This window comes from Heloderma suspectum, chromosome 5, assembly GCF_057233095.1.
Source record: "Heloderma suspectum isolate Gila_16-S chromosome 5, 16-S_ref, whole genome shotgun sequence".
Lineage (NCBI taxonomy): Eukaryota > Metazoa > Chordata > Lepidosauria > Squamata > Helodermatidae > Heloderma > Heloderma suspectum.
In genome coordinates, this window is record NC_139462.1 from 137,001,243 (window position 1) to 137,018,170 (window position 16,928).

Below are 16,928 nucleotides of genomic sequence, written 5' to 3' on the forward strand. Positions count from 1 at the left end.
TATATGGGAATAGGCTTTCCCTCAGGTATCCTGGACTGAAACCTAACTAACAGGAAACAAATTGGAAAGTAGTGGAGCTCCTGCAGTATTGGTGTTATATTGTTCCTACTGGCTGACACCCATCATCTGTCTGGCTGCCTCATTCTCAACCAAAAGTTTCTGAATTGCCTTCACAGACACACCCATGTATAGCTCATGACAGTAGCCTAGTCACCAGGGTATGCACAACAGTGGCAAAGTCTCTTTTTCCAGGAAGAGACACAGTTGGCATATTAGCCAAAACTAATAGAGTTTGTTTGTGGCTCCTGGAGGATACCAGGATCTAGGAGCACACATAAACTCCTAACCTGCTATTTCAGGATGTACAACTCTGCCCAGGAAGACAGTTCTAACACTTACCTAGTTTAAGACCACCCACCATGAGCTATTCCGTCTTGCCTGGATTATTTTTATTTATTGACACTCATCTGGCCCGTTATCAACCTCAGGCAGTCATTCAAGATTGGCACTACCACAGCTGGTTCATAGAATGGAGAAATAGAGCTGGGTGCCATTAGCATAAGGAAAACTCCAGTCAACCTCTCCCAGTGGTTTCTATCTCACAGGAGATAGAATAGATAATCTGTGAGGCTTCGCATGAGAGTGATTCTATCAGGAAGAATAGCAGCCACCTTCTAGAATCACCCAACCAAGAAGGAGCAGAACAACTTCCAGAAAGAAGTAAAACCATGCAATGCCCCTTCCTCAACTCATGCAGTCACTCCAGAAGCATATCTGCTCAACGATTTGAAAGCCACCAAAAGACTCCAAGAGCATCAGTGAGGTTATACCATTGTCTCACTCTCTCCCAGTGAAGTTATTCAACCAGGGCAAACCCAAGCAGTCTAATTTACAAACACTGCTGGAAGCCAGATTAAAATGGGTCCAGTTAATTCACATCATTTAGTAGTATCTGGAGCTGTTCAGCCACAGTTCATTCAACCACCTTGACCAAAAATGGGAGATTAGATACCATATATAGTTCCTTGACATATGGCTTATAGGGATCAAATAAGAGCTTTTTCTTTTCTTCTTCACTTTGTTTGGTGTCAATGGTGGTGTCAGGAGCTGCTTGATCTGTATATGGCTGCCCTGGATAGCCTGGGTTTATGGGAGGTGTAGTCCAAAAATCTGGAGGGCACAATATCCCTTCCATAAATTATGCAACCATTCCTGCACTGCTGGAAGTTTGGGGAAGTCCCAGTTTGCAGATGTTAAAATATTTATTGCAGCAAACATATAACTCAGTATGCCTTTAATATGACCTAAGAGAACTCATCTTAAAAATGAACATCTCTTGTTAAAAAAAAAATCCCATTTTTAAAGTTCAGCCAAGCATTGTGTTGTGAAACGAAAGCTTTCCAAGTTGAGTTCAGCTATACTTAAAAGAGGAGGCTGGGAGAGTCCTACCAGAGCAATGGAACTTCCTGTGTCATGCATCTGTTTCCTCCAGGAACTTAATTAAAATGTTACCAGCTTTTCAACTACATTTTAAACTTTCAAAATCTTGCATACTGTTGTAGTGCTTGCTTGAGGCAACTTTATCCCACCACTGACATGACTAAAGCAATTAGTATTTCACACATTTCATTTAAGTATTTTGTAACACAAAGCACCAACCTAGGTGAAAGATAACGATTTCAAAGTAAGGCAGTGATGGGACCCTGGAGGTCATCACCCTTTAATCAAGACCACTGGAGTTGTCCTTTGCTGTCAGAAAGCCCTACAGAGAACAGAGTAAAGCTATCCGTCACTTTGTGACAATCCAGCTGGATGATGGAAATTGTAAATAGCCTTTCAAAACATTAGTTTTAGAAGGGTAATATGTAAATTGACATCTAAAATGTATACAAAAGATGACCAACTTCTAGATGCTGGGGTGCGGGGGACACTGTTCTCCCGACAGTGGTCAAGGGACCCAGAGGTGTATTTTATCACATGAACTGACCCTTTCACAAGTGGTCAGGCTCCGCTAAAGTTGGCATCTAGCAATAAGGGCTTCCCAATTATGGAGCACATGCACTCAGGTGCAGCTTTACGAAGAGGAGGGGGGCTTCTCCTCAGCTCCCAGACTGAACCTGGAAAACAGCCCCTTAGCCCTAACAAGAGGAAATTATATATGAAAACACAAGGAAAAAAAACACGTATTTTGGGTGGGGAGGGGGGAATGTGGACATCCAAAAACAACAAACCATAGGCAACTGCCTCATGCTTCTGTCTCTGATTGATAGGTTTTCTTTTGTTTTCCCCCTTCTCTTTTAAAAAAAACATAGGTGGGAAGACTGTCCTATCTCAGAACCACTAAGAATGTCAATTTCCAGTAAGTTCAGCTTTTCTTTTCTCCAGTGGTTTCAAGATGGGATAGTCTTTATTTCTGGTATATACAGTCAGGGCCAGAAATACTGGAACAAGGATAACTGTTTTGGCAGTTGGCCTTTGTACACAACCACATTGAAGTTGAAAGGAAACACACCCAGATGGGAGCAAAGTCAGGACTTCCAGCTGTAATTCAAGGGGTTTGACAAAAGTGGGGCACTAACCATTCAGGAAGGACAGCCAGTGGCATACACACACACCCATCATTGGTGGCTCATATGTAATGGAACAAACCAACATCATTTCAAACTTAAGGATTGCCTTTAATACCTGGATGAAAATCCTTTGCAGTCAATGACTGCCTGAAGTCTGGAACCCATGGACATGACCAAATGCTGAGTTTCCTCCCTCGAGATGCTTTGCCAGGCCTTTACTGCAGCTGCCTTCAGCTGCTGCTTGTTTGTGGGTCTTTCTGCCTTCAGTCTTGTCTCCAGTAAGTGAAAAGCATGCTCTCTTGGGGTGAGATCAGGTGACTGACTTGGCCATTAAAGAACATCCCACTTCTTTGCCTGGAGAAACTCTTGGGTAGCGTTTGCTGTATGTTTTGGGTCATTATCTATCTGCAATATGAAGCGGTGTCCTATCAGTTTGGCAGCATTCAGCTGAATCTGAGCAGAAAGTATAGCCCTATACACTTCAGAATTCATCCTGCTGCTTTTATCAGCAGTCAGGTCATCAATAAATACCAGTGACCCGGTTCCATTGGCAGCTGTACATGCCCATGCCATAACACTGCGTCCACCATGTTTGACAGATGATGTGGTATGCTTTGGATCATGAGCTATTCCTTTCCTTCTCCATACTTTTCTCTTCCCATCATTCTGGTACAAGTTAATCTTGGTTCCATCAGTCCAAAGAATCTTATTCCAGAACTGGGCAGGCTTTTTTGGGTGTTTGCTGGCAAAGGCTAATCTGGCCTTTCTGTTCTTGAGTGTTACCAGTGGTTTGCACCTTGTTGTGAAGCCTCTGTATTTACATTCATAAAGCCATCTCTTGACTGTAGATGTTGACAATGACATGCCTACCTCCACAAGAGCATTCTTGATCTGGCCAGAGGTTGTGAAAGGGTTCCTCTTCACCATGAGCAGAACTCTGCGGTCATCCACTTTAGTTGTCTTCTGTGGTCTTCCAGGCCTTTCGCTGTTGCTGAGTTTGCCAGTTAATACCTTCTTTTTCAAGATGTTCCAAACTGTTGTGTTGGCCACTCCCACTGTTTTTGCTATCTCTCTGATGGGTTTATTTCGTTTCCTCAGCCTAATGATGGCCTCCTTCACTCACATGGACACCTCTTTGGACCTCCTCATGTTGGGAATTCCAGTGAACAGCTACCAAATGCAAATGTAACACTCAGAACCACCTCCAGGGCTTTTATCTGCTTGATTGGTCATGGGGTACCCAGGCCACACCTGGCCATGCAGCTGCTTGTCAGCCATTTGTTCCATTACTTATGAGCCACCAATGATGGGGTGTGTGTATGCCACTAGCTGTACTTCCTGAATGGTTAGTGCCCCACTTTTGTCAAACCCCTTGAATTACAGCTGAAAGTCCTGTCTTTGCTCCCATCTGGGTGTGTTTCCTTTCAACTTCAATGTGGTGGTGTTCAGAGGCCAACTGCCAAAACAGTTATCCTTGTTCCAATATTTCTGGCCCTGACTGTAGAAAAGTAGTTCATCCCCGGCCAAAGTCCTAGTCTGTGTCCTAATCCTGGACATCATTTTAACATCTCTTTTTGATTTTGTATGTAATGCAGTGTGGAAATTTCTTTTTTTCCCTTATGAGTGGAATTGGGCATCTTATTATATTTTGGTTAAGATTTGGTGGGGCTGCCAGGTTAAGTTAAATGGTTACAAGGGCTGGATATGGCCCATGGGCTTCTGGTCTGTAAAAAGACTTAAGTATCTGGCTTTAGTGTAGTCTGTAGTCTTAATGGAAATGAAAAATTGCATGACTTGTAAGCATCAGTAACCTGTTTTGAGTTAATTCATACAGCACAAATGCTTTATGATCTGCTTGACTACCTACAGTTAAAAAGGAAATGGTTGCTGGAGAGAAGGACACTTTTCCATTCTGTGGCAAGGCTCCTATAAAGAAATCATGTAACTGAAACAATCTGAAAACTTTTGTAGACCAGCAAAAACAACAGAGTCTTGTGGGACTTTAAAGACTAATACATTTATTGTGGCTTAAACTTTCATAGACTAGAGTCCATTTCATTAGATGCATAAAGTGTTTCTCAGTTGCAGGTGCATATACACAATGGTTGTGGTGGGAGTAAAGACATGAATATTTAAAGCATTTCCAGATTTAAAAACCAGCCAACTAAAATAAACTCAGCATAACAGACTAAAAATCCTTCTTAACCAGAAGCGGACAGAAATAAAGTGGTCTTAAGGGCCCATCTATATCTTTGGAGAGCGAATTCCATAAGTAAGGGGCCACCACTGAAAAGTCCCTATCCTTTGTGCCCGCTAATCTAGTTACTGTGCATGATGAGCAAACAAGTAGGGCCTCTGTCACAGATCTTAATGCTTGGGCATGTTCATATGGGTACAGGCAGTTCTTCAAATAACTTGGTCCCAAGCTATTCAGGTCTTTAAAGGCCATTATCAGCATTTCGATTGTGTTTGAAAGTAAATAGGCAGCAAGTGAAAAATAAGTGTAATGTATCCAAATTACTTTCCTCCACTAGCGTCAGGGCTGCTGCATTCTGCCTTAACTGGTAAAAGGCACTCCTGGCCGCTACACCCACCTGTACTTCCACAGATAGCCCTGAGTTCCCCCCAAACTGCAAACATAGTCTTTCAGATGGAGTTTTATCCCATCCAAGACCGTGAGAACACCTCTATCCAGATCTCCCAGGTATCCCACCCACAGTGCTTCTTTCTTTCCAGGATTAAGTTTCAGCATGTTTTCCCTCATCCATTTGAAAATGGCTTCCAGACATCTATTCAGGAATTCTATAGTCTCCTTGGGATCCATAAGTTGAAACAAAAGATTGAGCTGTTTGTTACCAGCATACTGATAACACTGATTGCTCAAACCTCTGGATGATTTCAGTCAGCAGCTTCATGTATATATTGAAAAGCATAAGGGACAAAATAAAACTTTGTGGCACCCCATAAGCTAAGAGTCACAGAGTAGAACAGAAGTCCCCCAGCGCTACTGATTGAGTAAACCCAGCCAAGAAAGAATGGATACCAAGCCATTCTGGCCAATCCTGTCCAGATGATCTAGAAGGATGCCACAGTCGATGGTATCACAGGCTGCATAAAAGTCCAGGAGAACTAACGGGGTTGCACTCCCCCACCCCATCCATTCCAAGGCATCCACCAGGGTGACCAAGGGTTTTTCCATATGATGACCAGGCCGAAAACAAGACTGGAATAGAACTAAATAATCTGTCATCCCAGACTGCCTGGACCACCCTCTCCAGGACCTTGCTCAAGAACGGAACATTAGATAGAAGGTGGTAATTATCCAGTACTGTAGAGGTCTCACCACTGCATTTTTAAAAAGGCAGCTGGCACTATGCCTCCCCTCAAGAAAGTGTTCACCACCTCCAAGGTCCACGCAAACAGCCCCTAGATCTGGTAGATTTCATTAGCCAGGGAGGGCAAGGATCCAAAGAGCAAGTGGTAGGCCCCAACCCTCCAAGCAGCTTGTCCACATTCTCAGGTTACAAACTTGAAAAATACCCAATGCAACAGGACCTGATGGAGTTTTGGCTGTATGCTTCTCCTGACTGAGGAAACTATGGTGTCCACATTAGAAAGAAAGGAAATTATTTTTATTTGGGAAATTCAATGCAAACTGGTCACAGTGGGCCTTCGTGGATCCTATTAACTGGTTTTGTGGGCTATTATACAAAAAATTCTTCACCACACTAAAAATGCCAGCTAGCTAGCAATCCCCACCCTGCACAACCGGGTCCATGAAAGCTTATGCCATAATAAATTTGTTGTTCTATAAGGTGCTACAAAATGTTGTTTTTTCATAACAATATAAACAATCTGAAATAGTTTATTTCCAGGCTACATCCATAAATTCCTTTTATGCAAATAACAATGCCAGTTTGCCAGTGCTGAATATATATGCTATTCTGGGCTACCCATCAGTATTTAGCAGTTATTTGAATATAGAATAAAAGAGTTAAAATTGCCACTTAAACACACATTCAGACATCGAAAGCCTAGGATCCCACAGTGCTCTGAGGAGGACTCAGATGAGGACAAAGTTCAGGCTGCTTTCCTTGGGGGAGAACATTTGTACCCTTCCCAGCAGTACTTCCGTTTCCTCAAACAGCCAAAAAGATATAAAACCAAACCAGGGCCTTTTAAGGAAAACAGCTGGCTCCTTCAAGAAAGTAGGCTGTAATGCAACACAAGTTTTGCCTGTGTGTATAGGGCTTCAGATGGCTTCAACCCTGTGCTGAGGTAACATCTGCATGGGATTCTGATCCAGTTTATCAGAACCTGAATGCTCCATGCTACGGTTCCCTCGATCAGACCATTACCTGATATAACTACTTACCATGACCTTACCAGATGTGATTTTGCCCACTGTGACTGTATCAGATGAAACCCTACTACCGCACTTTGCCTGACAGGTCCTTGCACACCAAGACTCTACCTAATGAACTTTCCCAAAGCGAGTCTGGCCCTGCTCCCCAAGATCCTCAGGCCTTCACAAAACAGGATATCTAACTGTGTTAACCAGCTGGAGAAGAAGAATAAATACACCATATTGAAGTAATTCAGATGTAGCAACACATTTTTATGTGTCCGATCATCAAGCTTGCACGCTCCTTTCGTGTACTATGATTCTATCTTCTTTCCTGATTTGAGGTAAAACATTGTTTGCTGCTTTGTCTGAACCAGCAAACTATGGCTTGTACACCTCTAGCAGCTTGCTGCATCAGAGAAACAGAAATGATGAGCACAAAGAAAATGAAAACAGACACCTCTCAATGATTATTTGCCTAATAGTTTGGGAGATCAACCCATGGCTTGGGTTGCAAATTGTGGTTAGCACAAACCATGGTTTGGAATGATGTCTGAACAGAGCCTGAAGTGCCCTGTGGTCCTTTAAAGACTAATACAGAGCAAAATTTTTGTAAACAGTAGGACCAAACACCTATGAAATGTAAGGGGAAGCAGTAGGTCTGTGATATTTATATGCAGAGATCCAACATTTCAAAACAATGAAATCTTAGTTCTATTTCACACTAAAACTGCACTACTTTTTATTCCATTGGCCAAAGAAGCATACTGTTTCCATGTTCTATAAGTATCCTCCCACCAAAACACCAAAGAGAGCTGCTATCAGTCGAAGTAGACAATATTGGGCTAGACAGACCAATGCTCTGGCATGATATAAGAGCTTCAAATGTTTATATGATCTACATTCCTTTACAAAATACATATCCCAGAATCACCTTGGAAAAACAGTGTTGTCCTCAGGGAAACTTGGATGATGAGTAATTTATCTGTTGAGCTTGGATCAGTCATTGGCTATCCTGTAATACGTTTGTTCACATAAAGTACTTGCCTGCTGAGCAGTTGTACCATAAACAGCTGCACTAGAGGTATGATTAGAGACTCTTTCATTATATTCCAAATTTCCACTGGAGCACTTTTTAGGGAAAAATGTGGTGTTACCCCCATCTTCCTATCCTGCTGGGATCAAAAGTTAAGGGTGAAATTGAGAAAAAATGAAGAATATGGTATTAGGTATAGAATTAAATTTCCTGAGAACTTCAGCTTTCATTTAAAATCAAAGCTGTTTTTAAGCCCGTATGACTACAAATACATTCTTAAAGCGTGTATGGGGAAATGCTTGCACAAATCCCATTGATAACATTTCCATTGTCTGTGGAGTACACATAAAGGTATTCAACAAACTATCTGCAGCCTAGCCTATATATGCTTAGTCTGAAGTCACACTATGGCCACTTATGCAATCCTATACCCATGTACCTGGGAGCAAGCCCCACTGAACTCAGTGGGTATTACTTTTAAGTAGACATTTATAGGATTGTGCTGTTACTCTCAGGTAAGCATACATAGGATTTTAGTTCAATAGGGTAGAGGCAAGGACAGGTACAAATGTTTTAGTATACATGGTAGTTTGTTCAGGTCACCTGCCAACTTAATGATCATTCCCAGTAAAATGAAGGCCTCCAAAGCTTGCTGTGCAAAGAGTTATCCTGAGACAACAACCTTTGAATTGAAGCCTTCAGTTTGTTCATATGTTCAAAGGACAAATCAAGGCAGATTAAAGAGAGTCAATAACATATCGTAAAGTCACGGGTTGTTGACTCAGCTAAAAAGCTGAGTTATGCCATTGGTTCATGAGGTATACATTAGGGGTGGGCCAAAGGTAGTTCATGATCTTCTCTTTGGGCTCTGGGAAACTTGCAAGAAGACCAATAAGGATTTCTGATTCCTAATTGTCTAACAATAGCAGCAGTTAAACTGTTTTTTGTTCTCCTAAATTAAGCTATTGAAAAAGAATGCTTCAGGGGAAACCTGATTTTTCTGTGAAAGGATCAATGAGCTTGATTCTGGCACTGCACCAGTATTTTGCACCTGGCTATGTTAAGGGAGAAGAATGAATGCACACAAATCTGATACGCGCGCGTGCGTGTGTGTGTGTGTGTAACAGTTAACATTTTAACCTACTCAGATGCTCTTTCAGAGGCTTCAGAGTAGACATCCTCAAGAAATTCAATTCTGGTGGTCACCTCATGGACCATAAGGTGGCTGAACAGGAATTTATTCAAGAAAAATAGACTGTGTTAGTCGAAAATTATGGTTTCTTCTTGCATCATAAATTCTCATAGAAGCACTCATGATTTTCATACAATGAATTTCTGATCTTTCATAGTATAGGCAGATGTCCCTTTAAAGACGGATTATAAACTTTTCATTAACTGATTTCTCTGATTTGTAACTCTTAGCATCTGATGAAATAGGTAACCATATACCAATTTTATTGATTTTATTGATAAAATCATTTCTGTTAGTCTTAAAGATGCAACTGGTCTTTTTTTAATACATTTAAAAATAAAAACTAACATGACTACCCCTGTGTAATTGACATAATGACCTGGTTTGCACGTAACAGCAACAAACACATGATTTTCAGGGATGTGCACTGCATATAAGCCACTTCCAGTTTGCAGCAACAACCTACGAATGTCCCATTCGTTGGTTGTTAGCGTGATGTCCATACCGAGACACTTTGGGTTGTTCGTGGGTTAAACAATCCAAAGCTAACCTACACTTTCTTCTTAGGTTAACTTTGGGGTTTTTAACCCATAACCCAAAGGGTCTGGATTTGGACATCACACTAACAACTTACGAATGGAGTATTTGTAGGTTGTTGCTGCAAACCAGAAGCGGCTTGTGCACAATATACATCTATGCAAATCACAGGTTAATTAACCAACAGTATGCCACCATTAAATGTGAATAGCCCCAGTGTTATGCTCATGACAAAGACATACACTTAGAATTAAAAAATTCTTAGCTCAGGAATTTATTTTGTGTACCAAAAGTGAATGGACCTCACAGTCCTTTCACACAAAAAATCTATTTTTGGCTACCCCAAGCTTTCTTCATTTCAGCAGTATAATTTAGGGTGCGGGGGGAGGGATTTTGTTCTTGGTATTGTTAAAGAATTGAGTATAAGAAATCCTTACCAATGTAATGTAAATCACCCAGAAATCTACCAGTGGATCCAGATCTACCTTCTGCCTATCCCTGTCCTATTCAATATAAAGAAGGCTCTAGAATCTGAGGCATCACAGGTTTTTGTTGTTGTTCAGTCGTTAAGTCGTGTCCGACTCTTCATGACCCCATGGACCATAGCACGCCAGGCCTTCCTGTCCTCCTCTCTCTCTGGAGTGTGCTCAAGTTCATATTCATTGCATCGGTGATGCTATCTAGCCATCTCATCCTCTGCCGCCCCCTTCTCCTTTTGCCTTCAACCTTTCCCAGCATCAGGGTCTTTTCCAGGGAGTTTTCTCTTCGCATTAGGTGGCCAAAATATTTGAGCTTCAGCTTCAGTATCTATCCTTCCAATGAGCACTCAGGGTTGATTTCCTTTAGGATGGACTGATTTGACCTCCTTGCAGTCCAGGGGACTCGTAAGAATCTTCTCCAGCACCACAGTTCGAAAGCATCAGTTCTTTGGCGCTCAGCCTTCTGTATAGTCCAGCTGTCACAGCCATACGTTGCTACTGGGAAAACCATAGCTTTGATTATACGAATCTTTGTTGGCAAGGTGATGTCTCTGCTTCTTACTCTACTGTCTAGGTTTGCCATAGCTTTCTTTCCAAGGAGCAAGCGTCTTTTAATTTCATGGCTACAGTCACCGTCTGCGGTGATCTTGCAGCCCAAGAAAATAAAATCTGTCACTGCTTCCATTTCTTCCCCTTCTATATGCCAGGAAGTGATGGGGCCAGATGCCATGATCCTAGTTTTTGTAATGTTGAGTTTCAAACCAGCTTTTGCACTCTGCACTTTCACCCTCAACAAGAGGCTCTTAAGATCCTCCTCGCTTTATGCCATTAAGGTGGTATCGTCTGCATATCTGAGGTTGTTGATAATTCTCCCGGCAATCTTAATTCCGACCTGTGATTCATCCAACCTGGCGTTTCTCATGATGTACTCTGCATATAAATTAAATAAGCAGGGAGACAATATACAGCCTTGTCGTACTCCTTTCCCAATTTTGAACCACTCGGTTGTTCCATGTCCGGTTCTTACTGTTGCTTCTTGACCCTCGTACAGGTTTCTCAGGAGACAGGTAAGGTGGTCTGGTACTCCCATCTCTTTCAGAATTTGCCACAGTTTGTTGTGATCCACACAAAGGCTTTAGCATAGTCAGTGAAGCAGAAATAGATGTTTTTCTGGAATTCTCTTGCTTTCTCCATGATCCAGCGAATGTTGGCGATTTGATCTCTAGTTCCTCTGCCTCTTCTAAACCCAGCTTGTACTTCCGGTAGTTCTCGGTTCACATACTGCTGAAGCCTAGCTTGTAGGATTTTGAGCATCACCTTGCTGGCATGTGAAATGAGTGCAATTGTGCGGTAGTTTGAACACTCTTTGGCATTGCCCTTCTTTGGAATTGGAATGTAAACTGACCTTTTCCAGTCTTGCGGCCGCTGTTGAGTGTTCCAAATTTGTTGGCATATTGAGTGCAGCACTTTAACAGCATCATCTTTTAGGATTTTAAATAGCTCAGCTGGAATACTGTCATCTCCGCTAGCTTTGTTGTTAGTAATGCTCCCTAAGGCCCACTTGACTTCACTCTCGAGGATGTCCGGCTCAAGTTCAGTGACCGCACTATCATGGCTATCAGGGACATTCAGATCTTTCCTGTATAGTTCTTCTGTGTATTCTTGCCACCTCTTCTTAATCTCATCTGCTTCTGTTAGGTCCCTGCCTTCTTTGTCCTTTATCATGCCCGTCCTTGCACAAAACGTTCCCTTGATATCTCCGATTTTCTTGAAAAGATCTCTAGTCTTTCCCATTCTGTTGTTTTCCTCGATTTCTTTGCATTGTTCATTTAAGAAGGCCTGCTTGTGTCTCCCTTGCTATTCTCTGGAACTCTGCATTCAGGTGGATATATCTTCCCCTTTCTCCCTTGCTTTTCGCTTCCCTTCTTTCCTCAGCTACTTGTAAAGCCTCATCAGACAGCCACTTGGCTTTCTTGCATTTCTTTTTCTTTGGGATGGATTGAGTTGCTGCCTCCTGAACAACGTTACGGACCTCTGTCCAGAGTTCCTCAGGCACTCTGTCTATCAGGTCTAATCCCTTAAATCTATTCCTCACCTCCACTGTACATTCATCAGGGATATGATTTAGGTCTTACCTGAATGGTTTAGTGGTTTTCCCTACATTCTTAAATCTTCAATTTAAGCTGAAATTTTGCAATAAGCAGCTCATGATCTGAGCCACAGTCAGCTCCAGGTCTTGTTTTTACTGACTATGGAACTTCTGCATCTTTGGCTGCAAAGGACATAATCAATCTGATTTCGATATTGACCATCTGGTGATGTCCATGTGTAGAGTTGCCTCTTGTGCTGTTGGAAAAGAGTGTTTGCTGTGATCAGTGTCTTCTCTTGGCAAAACTCTATTAGCCTTTGTCCTGCTTCATTTTGTACACCAAGGCCATGCTTGCCTGTTCTCCCGGTGATTTCTTGACTTCCTACTTTAGCATTCCAATCCCCTATGATGAAGAGGGCATCTTTTTTTGGTCATAGTTCTAGAAGGTGTTGCAGATCTTCATAGAACCGATCAACCTCAGCTTCTTCGGCCTCAGTGGTTGGAGCATAGACTTGAATTACTGTGATGTTGAATGCTTTGCCTTGGATTCGTACTGATATTTTATCGTTTTTGAGATTGTACCCCAGTACTGCTTTTCCCAAACTTTGTTGACTATGAGTGCTACTCCATTTCTTCTAAGGGATTCTTGCCCACAATAGTGGATATAATGGTCACCTGAATTAAATTCACCCATGCTTGTCCATTTTAGTTCGCTGATTCCCAAGATGTCGATGTTCAATCTTGCCATCTCATGTTTGACGACCTCCAGCTTACCTTGATTCACTGATCTTACATTCCAGGTTCCGAAACAATATTGTTCTTTACAGCATCGGACTTTCTTTTCACCACCAGACACATCCACAGCTGAGTGTCCTTTTGGCTTTGGCCCAGCCACTTCACTCTTTCTGGTGCTACTTGAAAATTCGCTCTGCTCTTCCCTAGTAGTATATTGGACACCTTCCAACCTGAGGGGCTCATCTTCCGGCATCATATCTTTAAGCCTTGTGATACGTTCCATGAGGTTTTCTTGGCAAGAATACTGGAGTGGGTTGCCATTTCCTTCTCCAGTGGACCACATTTTGTCAGAATTCTCCACCATGACCTGTCCGTCTTGGGTGGCCCTGCATGGCATAGTTTATGGCTTCACTGAGTTACGCAAGCCCCTTTGCCACAACAAGGCAGTGATCCATGAAGGGGTCTCACAGAGTAGTAAAGGCAAAAAGTTTATCTCCTTGGCTAAACTTACATCAGGAGATACCTTCTGGTTCAAAACTCCATGTTTAACAACTGTTAGATATGAGGGACATTCTGCAGATGTTTCAGGAGTTCTCTGTTAAGAATATTGATACTTTTCTCTGGGCTACTAAAGGATATTTTTGTTCTAAATGCTGGGTGTGCACTGTAGCAAACTTGGAGAGGGGAGTATGTGTGATTTTAGGTTGCCAGTGTGTACTCTGGGGCCAGGAGCTGATAAATGGGCACTTCCAAATTTTGCTGGTTATATAACACAGCCCTAATTAAAACCAAGTCTCAACGGAGCTTTGTGAGGCCTGGAATTCCTAATTTTGGTTCCACTAACACAAGTATGTACACAATGGGCCTTGTTGCTTTCCAAAATTCTACATTCAAAGTGAAGCTAGACTGTTCTTGGCTGAGTGGTGGAAAGCCTGAACAGGCCTTGTGATGGCAAAGCTCTTGCAATAATAGAGCCTGAAATTGTGGTCCTAAAACATACATCTTCAAAAACAAAGTGAAACTCATTTTAATGGAACTTCTTGCTTGGTAAATGTGTCTGGAGTTCACAGAGGGTGGCACCCAGAGTGTAGCAATACAAAACATAGCAATAACCCAAATGGGATTCCAAGTCCTTCCCAAACTTTTCATCTTTCATTAGGGAAAAAAAGGTGAGTAGCCTTTCACCTTGCAGTGTCGTCACAAAGGATGATTTGGCAAGCATTTGGCACTTAATTTTATTTACATTTATTTAGGTTCATTTAGTTTAAAGAAATTAGACTACTTTTGTCTAGATTTTTGCTGTTGATTCATATTGTTAGTTATTTGTATTGACATGAACAACAGCCTGACACACAGAAATTAAGCAGATGCTTTTCTCCATTACTTTATCTCCATTCCTGAAAAAGCTTCACCTGCTTAATTCCATATATTGGGCAATATCCAATACTGCTGCTGCGCACCTGCTATTTCTGTTGTGCTAATGGGGCCCATCCCTTGTGCAACAGGAACTAGTACTTCTAACAGTAATCTTGGAAACTAGCAGAAAGGCTCATTTCTGGATTGGGACAGGTCAGTGGAGCTCCTTTTCTGCCAGCTCCGCTAACCTGCCCCATTTTAGAAACTAGCGTTTTGCTCATTTCTGATTGCTGAATCAGAAATCAGAAGATCCACTAACTTCCTGATTCACTAGCGGTGGGTCACACTAGCACACAGACAGTGCTGTATACTGCCCAATAGATGCTATTAAGGGCACAGGAAGGGCTGGACAGGCAGGAAAAAATATATAGGAGCCCTACTGAGCAGTGGTACAGTTAAGTAATTGTAGACTCTGGACTTAATGTCTTATGAGACACCCTATCTTTAGATGGTAATGTGTATTAATTCGCTTCAAAATGTGGTAAGCCAGCCTTGCTGCAATTGGAGGCTCTCCTGCTGATTTTGCTGGATGGAACCCTGGACTTCTGTTCCAGAGTCCTGCCCTGATGGCAGCACTGCTGGCAGGTTAGTCTTGCTGGGTTAGAAAAGCTGCTGAAATTCCTTTTTCTACACAACCATTAAAGGTGCAGGAAGAGCCCAGTTTTCCTGTACATCCAGTTATCAAACATTCTGTTTGTCTAGTATACTTTCAGTTGGGTGGAGCACAAAGTGTCAACCTTTTCCTCCAGTACTGAGAAAGAGAATATCATGTTCTTGCTTCTGATCTCTACTAATAATGAGGTTCCCAGCTTTTCAACCAGCCACTGTAGCTGTGCTTTTAATAGCAGCTTGGTGTGCAGACATTACCAGGAGATCATGTATATTTCCATGTGTGAAGAAACCATTTTTAATTATAATGTAAAAGGTGTTTCAAGTCATAAATGGTTATAACTTTGGTACTATGGATAAATACATCAACTTGAAATGGAACATGAGGTAAAAGTGTGTCTAATTAGGCCCCAGGCCTCTGCAAAGGTTTCACTGTATACTGCTAACAGAAGCCTTGGTTACAGTTGCTAAGGAGAGTAGCACCTTTGGCAGTTAGCAGTCCTGGAAGTGAATGTCCCTGATCTTTATACCAGTCAGGGGCATCAGAAAGGGACTGAGGTGATTGGTACTTTGAGGGTCATCCTAAAAGAACCTCTGCTGGTCCTTGAGTAAAGGCAAATACAAGGGGGCCTGCAAGGTGGCCACATGTTATTGGCCAGAGGCTGTGGTCAGCAGAGAACAATGGCTGTGCATGTAGGCCCTTGATTTAAACAGGGATCAACTAAACAAAGGTTACTCCCATATTTATTTAGTAATGATACCAAGTATAAATAAGGCAGAACATTTAAGTTATAACATGTTTATCTTACAACAATGTATTCTGCGATCTTTAAAATCCAATTTGTGCATATATTATTCTTTATAATACATTCTTGTTTAAGCTCTGTGTCACTTGCAGGTCAATCTCACAGCTATGCTATATTAATCAAGCTATTACAGGAAACGTGAAATCAAGGGAATATTTATTTTAAGCTGTGTTGGTGGAAGTGGGAGTTTATTAGCAGGATTTGGTTAAAGATTATATTCCCCACCATGCTATGAAAACCTTCTGCTTGCTATTTTCTGTATGTCAGGTTGTAAAGGCACATGTTTCCATACTGCAAATTAGGGGAGGAGGGGAGCTGAGAGAAAGTGGATTGCCTAACATCACCTAGTGAGAACAAAACTAGATGTTACAACAGTCATGTGTAACACTTTCCCCCCAATGTTTTAGAATTAAGGAGCCTTTGGAACAGAAGAGTGGGTATCGGGGAGTCCTTAACCCTTTTTTATCCAACGCTTTTTTAAAATGTTCTTCTCCCTCCCCTACCACCAACACAGAAAGATTTTTAGGGGAGATAACTTCTCCCCCCAGCCCTCCCCTCAAGATTCTAGCCTCCCATGGGTTCTTTTATTTTTCCTAAAAGAAATCAGAGTAACAGAATATGTAGGTTGTCCTAAACTGCCGCTATGCTGCAATCCTAAACGCAGTTTCGAGGGAGTGAGGCTGCAAACCTATGCTCACTTATCAGAGTGTAAACCCTACTGAACTCTTGGGGATTTATTTCTGAATAGACATAGGATTGTGCTGTAAATCCAATTGAACTCAGTGGGACTTAATTTTGAGAAAACATACACTCATACAGACCAACTCTAAAGCCCCAGATAGTTTTTCCTTCTCACCAATTTTGCTACCATCAGAACCTCCTGAAATTACTTTTCTATATTTCTTTGATTGTTTCTGCCTTCTTGCAATACCCCCAAACCACAATATTTTCAGACTCTGTAACCATACTCCGTTAATACTGTAACTACTCTGACTTGTACCATTTTCATAAATGTGATGGTCCACAAATTATGTATCTGTATATTTGTGTATAAGTGGGCTTAGGACTAGTAGTAACTGCAAGTAAACCAGTGTAAATAGTTTGTGATAAGAGC

The 16,928-nt window shown here is 41.8% G+C and overlaps 1 protein-coding gene across 1 annotated transcript in view; it reads left to right on the forward strand.

Annotated features, from left to right (window-relative positions):
- INO80C (INO80 complex subunit C) overlaps positions 1-16,928 on the forward strand; it is a 49,721-nt gene that overhangs the window by 14,350 nt on the left and 18,443 nt on the right. The gene's annotated exons all lie outside the window — the stretch shown is intronic.